Source organism: Ipomoea nil, unplaced genomic scaffold (assembly GCF_001879475.1).
Source record: "Ipomoea nil cultivar Tokyo-kokei standard unplaced genomic scaffold, Asagao_1.1 scaffold1900, whole genome shotgun sequence".
In the NCBI taxonomy this organism is placed as follows: Eukaryota; Viridiplantae; Streptophyta; class Magnoliopsida; order Solanales; family Convolvulaceae; genus Ipomoea; species Ipomoea nil.
Window position 1 is genome coordinate 2,010,631 of NW_017618328.1, and position 12,486 is coordinate 2,023,116.

Consider the following 12,486-nt stretch of genomic DNA (forward strand, 5'->3'; position numbering starts at 1 on the left):
CTAATAACTTAAAAAAAACGCGGTGGTATTTTCGTAAATAATTGAACATCGAAGTGCAAGTAAAATCTCTTATAAGTGCACCTATTTTCACCTATAAGTGCATGTAATTTTGCCTTGTTAGCATTCACTTTCCGCAACCATTCATGCACCTGGGTGTGCTTATAACTATATGTGCAACTATTTATAACTATAGGTGCAACTACTTATAACTATATGTGCACCTACTTTCACCTATAAGTGCATGTAATTTTGTCTTGTTAACATTCATTGATCTGAGTTCAGCGGGTAATAATACTCCTGAAAACCACTCGCAAACATTCATACACCTAGATGCAACTACTTATACCTATGTGTGCAACTACTTAGAACTATAAGTGCAACTAAGTATTGATGCTCAGTGTAAATTTTTACTTGCACCTATAATACATTTATATGCACTTGTAATACATTTTACTTGCACTTCAATGTTCAATTATTTACGAAAATGCCACCGCGTTTTTTAAAAAAATCAGTGTTTCTCATCCATTAGATCTGGACACGTGGACGAACAGAATCCATTCCTATTTCGCGCCTGGGCGAGCCGTTCGCACCCGAGTGCAACTATATATATATATATATATATATATATATATATATATATATATATATATATATATATATATATATATATATATATATATATATATATGGGTACATTGGCGGGCTGGCAAGCTAGCCCCCATGCCAAGTAAAAAAGGCCCGCTCCTTGACGGGACTCTATTTTCGAAACCCACCCACTACCTAAGTAGGGCGGGGCGGGGCAGCCCAGCGGGCAAAGTCTATTTTGATGGCTCTAGCGGAGGTTGAGCGTCCCCATTGACGGGGGGGGGGGGGGAGTGGGGGAGGGAGCGAAAAGGGGTAAAGGAGGGGGGTAAGGAAGGAAGGGGTGAAGTGATTGAGACATGGGCACAAGGCATGAGACATGTGGGTGGTGGAGGTGAAGAGCAAATGTGAATCTTACACTTGGGCAAGCAATGGAGGGGGTCTAGACACTCTGAAATGGCATCCTGCCTCCCTTTTTTGACATCACGATCTGTTCATGATAAGACTCATTGCCTGGTGGAGGTGAAGAGCAAATGTGAATCTTACACTTGGGCAAGCAATGGAGGGGGTCTAGACACTCTGAAGACTCATTGCCTAGTGGATGGTGTCTAGTCATAACTTCTCGCACAAGTACTGGTTCAAATCTCCATTTGCATAGCATTATATCTAGTGGATGGTGGCTACCTTGAATAATAATAAAGAGGATAACTATGGTTCAGCCCGAACCCAAATAAAGTGACTACATTGAATAATAATCGCTAAAAGGAGGGTTTGAACCTCCAACCTTATAGTTAACAGCCACACGCTCTAACCAACTGAGCTATTCCAACAAGCTCAAGCTTGACAAGCGCGAACTGACTCCGGTCGGTGTACCCTTGTCGGGATTTACCGGGGCTCTCATCTACCCCGAAGGGTAGATTATGCTCCCAGTAGAGATCGGCACCCCACCGAAGTCGATCAAGACCGAGATGGAATTCGTTGTGGTCAACCTACACTGCGTCCACAACATCATCTTGGGCCGACCGGCGATCATTTATACATGGTCAACCTACACTGCGTCCACAACTCTCCTTCTTGTCTCCAAGAATCTCTGAATTCTCTCAGTCCCCGTCTCCCGTTAGGGTTGAGGAAGGAGGGATTTTATAGTGGGTACAAAGTTGAGATGAAATAGGAATCTTGTACCAAATTGGACTCAAATTCTAATTCCTATATTTAAATAAAGAAATTGTCGTCTTTAATGATATTTAGAATTTGGAAGATTCCTTGAATTGCTAACTTTTAATATAGAGATATGAGCCTTGAAATCCGCACAATTGATATTAGGAAAAGAGATCTCGCGCTTGTATTGAATTTTGCCCAGCTGCGCCACTTTAAGCATCTGTTTTTATCCCAGAAACAGACGCATATTCGACGCGTCGAGAATTTTCTCGACGCGTCGAGACTTCCTGTGCGCGAATTAGTTAGCTACTGGAAAATTTCAACGTGTCGAGCCCTTGGCTCAACGCGTCGAGTCCACTGGGCCCCGAACTCATCCAAAATTGCTCCAAACTCATCCTTGAACTCCCCTTGGTCATATCTTTGACCTAAAATGGTTCAAAAACACTAACAAACACCGTAAAATATTCAAAACAAGTGCGAATCATAATTAAATGATAATAGCAAGGAAAACATGTATTAAATAAGCAAAATTAAAGAGCTTAATTACTGTGATGATTCAAAATAACCATAAAAACAAGCACAGATGTGATAACATCACCCCCTCACACTTAAGCTTTTGCTTGTCCTCAAGCAAAACTAAGGAATAAAATCACAAGTCAAAACATACAAATTACTCATGCTCTCTCTTGCACAACCTTTCAAACCACCAACCCACTTGCTACAAAACAACAAGCTTCAAGAATCAAATTAGTTTGGCACATAAGAGACCCATTTCCAAGCCAATAACCAAGCACCAAGAATTTAAAGCATGTGAGGATCAAATGTGCACAAATACTCAGTTGAGATTATGCAAGATACGGTTCATGAATGAGATCCCTTAGGCTTGCCTTTCATACTCCCCTAGATCAAATCTAAGAATGCATGCTAAGATCAAATAGGACTTTATTTAGCTTGTAATGGGGCTACGGGTGATGGCTAACAAAGAAGTGGTATGGAAAAATTAATCAAAAAGAGAGAATGTCACAATTTATCTAAACTTTTCAAAATTTGGAAGAGATGAGATAATCATAATTACAAGGAGCAAATTTCTTTTAAGAACTTAGCAACTCTTTGGTAAAGTGGGGATCCAAACTCAAAAACTTTCAAATTTTCTCTTTTTTTTTTTTTTTTTTTTTTCATTCTTTTCTTTGTCTTTGGACTTCTTTTGGATATAGCAAGATAATTTTAATCCAAACTTTCATGACCTCCACACTTGAGCATTTGTAATACTGGCTGCTTTTTTTTTTTAGCACAACTCCATAAAACTCTTCTTACGGAAAAGATGAAGATAAAAGTTTCATTCTCTCAAGGGTGGAAGGGAAATATTTGGCCACGGGTTAAGGGTTATAATAATGGGGTAAATCAAAGATAAACAATCACAAAGAGGGGATAAGTGCTTAGCACTTATTTAAACAAACAAAAGGCACAATGGGGATACGAAGGATAAAAAATATATATAGGGACAGGTTTAAAGGCTATGGCTAAACAAAAATGGCCTAAATCACTTCAAAACATGCAAAACTTAGACATCACTTAGGGAGTAATGAGGCAAGTTCTAGCAAAACACCCATGACCGGAATCTCACATAAGCCTTCACTAGCAATGCAAAACACAAGATCAAGAACTAATCCAATTATTAAGTGGTTAACAAAGCTATTGGCAAGGGAATAGATCAAATATGTGTTACACCTCAAATCATCCATCACAAATTGAGATGCAGCAAGCACCACTAAAACAAACCACAAACCAACAAGAGAGAATAATTGTAACTGCATGCTAAGACAAGTAGCTTATTCACCAAAAATAGCATATGAGTCATCCAAGCAAAAGCAAAAATTTTAAAAATTTTAGAAATATCCCCAAATTAATGATTCCTCCCCCTCACACTTAAAACTTTGCATCGTCCCTGATGCAAAATAAAAGAAAAGTAGAACAAGAGAAAAGAGAAAACTAAGAAGCAATAAGATAATCACGAACTAGAAAATAATAAAACTAAATAAGACGAAACTAGAAAGCAATAAATAAATAGGGAAAGTAATGAAAGATAACATGGGGTGCCTCCCATGAAGCGCTAAATTTAACGTCGTTAGCTCGACGTTACCTCTCTAGCCATCAGGTGATTGGAGAAGAAAAATCCCCTTCTTTCCATCAACTTTCTCTTCCAAGTATTTCTTCAAGTGGTGTCCATTTATAAACTCTCTTAAGCTCGAACCCTTCACGTCATCATGTAAGGAACCACATTTGCCCGAATCAAGAATTATGCCTCCATTCTCTTTTCCTTCTTTTTCAACACTCTTTTGTTCAACAAGTAATGAGAGTCTCGGATCATTCACATGAACCAGCAAGTATTGGGAATCATTGGATATATAGATAGGCAAATGTGTGCCATTATCCTTAAGAACTCCAATGCCTCCCAAATTCAAAATTTCTCTGAAGTTCTCTCCAAGGGAAGTGTTCTCCATTGGTGAGACATCCTCATTCAAATCATGTGCTCCATTAAGAACTTCCTCATCTAATGGGCAACTCTCTATATGTTCCTTGCCATCATTACCTTGCAACTCTACATTTTCCTCCCAGCTTGGTGTCTCCATCTCAATGCATTTATCAAATATTTCTTCATCCTCCTTTCTAAGATCCTCATCATCCTTTTTATTTCTCTCAACTTCATGACCTTCATTTGGCAAGAGCAACTCTTCTAGAACCTCTCCATTAAATGAATCTTGAAGTGGCTCTTGAATTGTCAAATCTTGCTGTCGAGCCATCATGTGATCGAGTCGAGCATTCATGCGATCAAGTTGAGCATTCATGTGATCTTGTAACTCCAGATATTTCGAGCACAATTGCATTATCTTGGTCTCTTTGGACTTCATCTCAATTATTTGGTCAAGTGATTGACAATCTTGTTGAAACTCTTGGTACGGCAACTCTTGAGCTCGCCCTTGATACTTGTAATTGGGATCCATGATAAAGCAATTTTCCGCCTCATGAGATCCACCACATATCATGCACCGTGAGGGTTGTGGAGTAGGTGGTGTGCATCTTTGATAAGTAGCTTGACTCATGTTGGCACAAAATCCTTGAGTAGATTGTTGATGGATATGGTTGGTGGGGTTGAGCATGTAACAATTTTCCACAAAGTGATTCCCACCACAAAATGAGCACCATTGGGGTTGTGATGTTTGATATGAACTTTCTTGATAATATCCTTGACTAGAGTTGGCAAAATTTGAGAAAGGGAATTGTTGTTCCATTCCTCCATATTCTCGATTCATATTCCAACTCATCTCATAACCTTGAGAAGGAGGGTAAAACGGTGGCATGGTTCCTTGGAATGCATATCTATCCATAAACTAAATCGCACTCAAAACAATGAACTTGTTATGGGTTAGCAAAACAAAATAAAATAAAAAAATAAAAATGGACTAGTCTCCTAGAATAAAGATTTCACTAATGTTAATACTGGAAACACCACCTCCCCGGCAACGGCGCCAATTTGATGCGTAGTATATTTGCAAACAAATAATTCTCGGAGTACGAGTTATCGATCCACAGGGAAGTGGTTGTATCAAGCACTAGTTACTAACTTATTCATTAGAGCTAATCCTAACAATTACTTAGATGATTGATTGGCATAAAATAAATAAAATAAAACAGAGGTTCAGGATTTTGAAAACAATTAGAGAGAAGATGAGATTCATGGGATTCAAGTATTTAATCACCTAGTGCCAATTATCGTTTGCAATATTTAGTTTGGAATTAAGATTTGTGTGGGAATGCAAAGTGGAATCGAATTACTCCCGTAATCTCTATTCCTAGTGAATTTCCACTCCCATGGCTTAAACACCCAATAAGATCAAAAGATCAGCATTCAATTAATCCTAATTACTACCATCTCCCGATGAGCAACAATCTAGAATAAACTTCCCCTAATAAGTTCCCCTTTCCCAAGGACCAACCATTAGGTGCAATCGTGTGTGCCCTAATTTATGCCCCAACTCCCATTGGTGACACAAACATGGCTATGAAGCTAGTAACTATGGCCATTAATTACAAGCATCAAACAATATTATCACGATTGCAACACAAGTATTAAACCCAAATAATAATATATTAAAGAAACTGAGAGCTCAGGCACATAGGTTCATAAACACTTTTACCCAAGAATCCCTAAAGAATTTAGCCAAGCATGACTAAATTATACATAGCAAATATAAATAAAGAATTACAAATCATCAAAAGAGTACAAGAATTAACCAGACGATTTTCCCAAATCTCCCTAGTCTTCTTCTTGCTTTCCAAGACAACTTGTGGCTCTTGATTTCTCTCCTTCTTGTCTCCAAGAATCTCTGAATTCTCTCAGTCCCCGTCTCCCGTTAGGGTTGAGGAAGGAGGGATTTTATAGTGGGTACAAAGCTGAGATGAAATAGGAATCTTGTACCAAATTGGACTCAAATTCTAATTCCTATATTTAAATAAAGAAATTGTCGTCTTTAATGATATTTAGAATTTGGAAGATTCCTTGAATTGCTAACTTTTAATATGGAGATATGAGCCTTGAAATCCGCACAATTGATATTAGGAAAAGAGATCTCGCGCTTGTATTGAATTTTGCCCAGCTGCGCCACTTTAAGCGTCTGTTTTTATCCCAGAAACAGACGCATATTCGACGCGTCGAGACTTCCTGTGCGCGAATTAATTAGCTACTGGAAAATTTCAACGTGTCGAGCCCTTGGCTCGACGCGTCGAGTCCACTGGGCCCCGAACTCATCCAAAATTGCTCCAAACTCATCCTTGAACTCCCCTTGGTCATATCTTTGACCTAAAATGGTTCAAAAACACTAACAAACACCGTAAAATATTCAAAACAAGTGCGAATCATAATTAAATGATAATAGCAAGGAAAACATGTATTAAATAAGCAAAATTAAAGAGCTTAATTACTGTGATGATTCAAAATAACCATAAAAACAAGCACAGATGTGATAACATCATAGATCATCACTCAAAAGATGTTTAATATCTCTAAGAATTAAACTAAAAGAGGAGTCCCCGCAAGTGTGTTCAACTAGAAGAGAGTCGGATTCAACATGGATATTGCTGAGATTTCTTTCCTTAAGCCAGCTCAAAGCTTCTCTAATCGCCGCTGCTTCAGCTTCTCTTGGAAGATAAGTCCCTGACATTCGTGAACTTTTAGCTGCAACAAATTTGCCGAACTCATCTCTAAGAACATAGCCGAAACCCATCTTCGCCCGATTACTATCCAGAGCAGCATCAACATTGTGCTTCAGAAAACCCGGCTGAGGAGGTGACCATCTGGTGATATTTTGTTCGTAATGTTTCTGTTTGCAACTCCAGCTTCCCTCCAGCTAGTGAGAAAAGAATTAGCATTACGGATAATCATGGCTGCTGGTTGTGGTGATTTATTATGCCAAATCTTATTATTTCTCCAATTAGACCTTTAAAATAGTTAAAGTTGTGCAATTAACTTATTTAACAGGTTACCAAAAGGTAAATCGTCAACTTTGCTTACATTGACATGCATATTTTGTGAAATCTTATTTAAAAATTAAAAAAATAATTAGTTTTAAAACTAATCCTTTAAAAATTAATTAAAAAAACTTTTCAGAACGGACTTCATCATTAAGTTTCTCCGTCTAAGTTGCCATGGACGATTTCCATGGAAGCTTGGTTGTCATGCTTTTTTTTTTTAATATTTTTTTTGGGTAGCCAAGCTGCTAGGGACAATTTTCATGTTTGTTTTTTTTAATTTAACTAGTATTTTCACCCGTGCGATGCACGGAATGGAATTGTTGTAATATATTAAGAATATTTAAATCGAAATATAATTATTTAAGAGTTAATTTCACCCGAGGTCGCTTATCTTTCCTGACAATTCCAAATTTAATCCTAGAATATAGTTATTAATTATTACGATTTATTCAATGTTATAATTCTTACGTTAATATTCTTACTATCATTATTAAAACTTAATTACTTTTAGATATTATTTTTACCACTTATATTATTATTATTATTATTATTATTATTATTATTATTATTATTATTATTATTATTATTAGTTTCTTTTCAAGTTCTGTTAGTATATAATGGTCGTGAGGCACAATAATAATATAACCATAATTAAATATTCTTGTATTGTATTCCGTGAGTCACAATAATAATATAACAATAATTAAATATTCTTCAATTCTATATTCTTCTAGGATTTCTATTACCATCATTAATTATTTTCTAATTTACCATAATTAAATAATTTGACGAATTATAAAGAGAGATTATTAAATAATGCACGGGATAATTTTTTAATTAAAAAATTTAAAAATTCATTAATAAAACATAAGGTTCTCATAGTTTTTTCTTAGAAACAATTTAATAAAGCATTTTTTAAAAAAAATTGGTGAGCCAAACAACCTACGGCAGATTGCGGTGGATAGATCTCGAAAAAATACGCGATTTCAAAAAAATATTTGTCCAAAACGGACAACCGAGTCAAAAGTTATGCCTTGCCGAACTTTTGACACTTTACAACTTAAAAAAAAAAAAAAATTTAATCGCCGGTTCAGCCGGAGAGGCGGCCGCGGAGGAGGCCGATTCCGGCCTTCCTCGCCGTGGCCAGCGGCACGATTTTTGCAACACTGATATATAGTATAGATAGAATATGAATAGTATTACACAATTTTATAATATTATAATAGAACTAGTATTTGCACCCGTGCGATGCACGGAATGGATTTGTTGTAATATATTAAGAATATATGAATCGATATATAATTATTTAAATTAGAACATCAAATATGATATAGTACAATTAAAGATATGGTTTGGATCGTTTATATATTTTGATGTTATCATTGTTTGAATTTGTGCAAATAATTGATCAAATTAATAGCTAATATCTAGATATACGCATGCAGTCCTATAACTTTGAAGATTTTATTTATCATTATTTAGTATTTTCATAAATTAGGCAAATGTGCTCGTTCTCTAACAACTCAGTTATAGTAATGAATTGTTATCCTTATTCATTTGTATGGAAGATATATTTTTTTGTCAAGATATATAGCAATTTTTTTCATTTAAAAAAAAAACTTAATATCACTGATTATATTTACATATTATTGAAACCTCTTTGTAGACGACATTGGTAGTGGCAACACAATCTTGTTCATCTTCGTCTAGATTTAACACCTTCAATCCATCAAGACGGGTTACTTGGGTGAAAATATATAATCGTAGAATATCACTCAATTAGTTATCCTTTTATATTTTCAACCAATTAGTAATATAAGATTCATTTTCAGCCAATTTTTTAAAAAAAAAAAAAAAAATCAGTCTATTAGTCAATTAGAATATCAAAATGCAGTGATAATTTTACCTAATTTTCGTTCCATTTTTATTTGATGATGTAGATATTATTATTGAAATATTTCCGTTCCATTTTTAATTTACCTTTACTATTGTTTAAAAGATGCATTTACTATTAATAATGTAGAATATTATTATTAAAATATTTTCTTCCAATTTTTAATTTCCATTTCATTTTTAATTAAAATGCAATGATCTGACCATTCTTTTTTTTTAGTCAATTATTGATCATTTTTAATTTGCAATCAATTATTAATATTTATTTCCTTTTATATTTTCAGTCAATTATTCATTTTTATTTTCAGTCAATTAGTCAATTAGAATATAGATGCAGTTCCTCCCAAGTACTTTGTCGGGCCGGGGTGTTGGGGCCCTTAGGGTTGGAGACTCAGCCTTTTGGGAGAAGAATATAGATGCAGTGATATATTTACCTAATTTCCGTTCCACTTTAATTTGATGATTTAGAATATTATTAATGAAATACCTTCATTCCATTTTTAATTTACATTTACTATTTTTAAAAATATGTCGTTACTATTTGATGATATAAAATATTATTATTGAAATATTTCCTTTCCATTTTTAATTTTCCTTTACTTCTCAAAAAAAAAAAAAAAAACAAAAACTTTGAGATCAAAATGATCCCACATCATTTACAATCGGAGTCTGTGGCTCCCTTTAGTCTTTTTTTTTTTAAATTAATTTTATTTTGTATATCGTTTTGTTTGGATTATTATTATTATTATTATTATTATTATTATTATTATTATTATTATTATTATTATTATTATTATTATTATTATTATTATTATTATTGACAAATTCACCATTTTAACAATTTTTCTGTAATCAAAACACCAAAAATATTACTCCGTATTTAATAACTCAAACACCAAAAATATTACTCCGTATTTAATAACTCAGTAATTTGCTCCAAACTACTAAAAACTAAAACAACGCATATATTTTGGGTTAATCTTTCCCAACCCACACTAATAATAATAAATAATAAATAAATAAATAAAATAAGAAGACAAAGCTAATGTTTCTTAAATAAGAACCTTTTGACTTCTCAATATTTGCCACATTGATGGGCAAACAATTATGTTTGTACCTCTTATGTAGAGGAGCTCAAGAGCTCATCTTTTCAAACATTTTTAATGTGGGATCAAAATGATCCCACATCATATACATAGGGAGCCCGTGGCTCCCCTTTGCCTTTTTTTTTTTTTTTTTGTTAATTTTAATTTTATTTTGTACATAATTCTGTTTGAATTATTAGTATTATTGTTGTTGTTGTTGTAATTTGATTATTTGGCAAATTCGTCAAAATTTTAAGAAATTCGTCTGTTTAACATTTTATATTTAATCAAAACGCAAAAATAATTATATAATAACTCAGTAATTTGCTCCAAACTGCTAAAAACTAATACAACACATACATTTCGCGTTAATCTTTCACAACCCCTACTAATAATAAATAAATAATAAATAATAAATAAATACATAAAAACTAAAATAAGAAGACAAAGCTAATTTAGGCTTCTTAAATAAGAACCTTTTGACTTCTCAATACTTGCCCACATTGTTGGGCATGCAATTATGTTTGTAAGAGGAGTATTGAGCAATGCTCCTCTTACAAACATATAATTGCTTTGCCCATCAATGTGGCCAAGTATTGAGAAGTCTAAATGCTTTTTTTTTTAGTACTATTGGCCCGATAAATTATGCTGTGGAACTGTGTCCACCTTGCAAGGTAGACACAGTTCAAAAATTATTCATAATTATGAATATATAGTTAAAAAATTATGAATATATAGTTCTATAATTATGAACATAGTGTTGTGAACATAATTATGAACATATAGTTATGTAATTATGAATATAGAGATTCAATAATTGTGAATATAAAGTTCAAAAATTATGAATATATATCTTTATAATTATAAACATAGAGTTCTGTAATTATGAATATAGAGTTCAATAACTATTAATAACAGTTTTTATATTAATATTTCTTTCTATCTCAGCTAAACGTTAAGATGCAAACTTCATTTTACATATTTATTAATACATTTTATACCAGTAATTTTTATATCTTTAGTAACTTATTAATATTCTAGTATTAATATTCATTTCATTTTCTAATTGGCTTAATTTCAATGAAAATTTTTATATTGTCAGTAATTTATTAATATTCATTTCATTTTTATTTTTAATAAAGTTTTAATATTTATTTCATTTTTTGCATTTGAGTCAATTTCGAATCATTTTTAATTTTTAGTCAATTATTAATAGTAATTTCTTATTTTAATTGGCCTAAATTCCGTGCCGTTTTTATTTTCGGTTAATAATTATTTTTCAAATATTCTTTTAAATACTATAATTTCACCTATGAACATGGTGTCGATAAACGAATAAAACAAAAGAATATTCAAAGTAATGTAAACCCATTAAATCTTTCAATTTAAACAAAAGACATAAATTTAAATTTTTAAATATAAAATCTATATGCTTCTTCTCCCAAAAGGTTGAATCCCCAACCCGACAGAGCATTGTGGGAAGTGACGGTGACTTAATGGTTCAGCAGACACATAATTCCCACACTGCCACCGTCAAGGTTCAAACCTTGGTCTCTTCTCTCAAATAATGCCAACTAAACCATTGAGCTAAGTCCGTGCGAGTATAAAATTTATATGTTTATTCGTGCAGTTTAGTGAATATGCTTATTACCAATTAATTATAAAATACCATACATATTATTACCGATTATGTTATTACCTAATTAATATCTGATCTGCACGGTATTACCAATAGAATATTTAATTAATTGTTGCAAAAATTTGAGCCGACAAAATGAAATAGGAGGATTTTATTATACATACATACATACATACATACATACATACATACATACATACATACATACATACATACATATATATATATATATATATAAGGTATTATTTTTTTAATTAAGGTATAATATTATATATTAGATTGAAATTATTTAAAATATATAGATCCACATTAAGAAAAATCTTATTAATTTCGGATATTAAAACTATATATTTATATTAAAGGTGAAATTATAAATAATTAAGTTTCAATAAGTAAAGTTATTTCCTAACTTTATATTTTATAAAATATATAATCGAGATTAATATTCTTTCTATAGAGTCATTTTGGAAGCATTTTTCATTTGTAGTCAATTATTAATAGTCATTTCTTTCTTTTTTTTTTCTTTTTTAAAAACATTAATAGTCATTTCTTATTTCAATTGACCTAAATTTCTTGTCATCTTTATTCTCAGTCAATTAT

At 32.7% G+C, this 12,486-nt stretch overlaps 1 non-coding gene across 1 annotated transcript; it reads right to left on the reverse strand.

Moving 5' to 3' along the window:
* Positions 1–1,338: 1,338 nt before the first annotated feature.
* On the reverse strand, positions 1,339–1,412 carry TRNAN-GUU. Its single transcript has one exon. It is a non-coding gene; the product is annotated as a tRNA-Asn (tRNA).
* Positions 1,413–12,486: the final 11,074 nt, after the last annotated feature.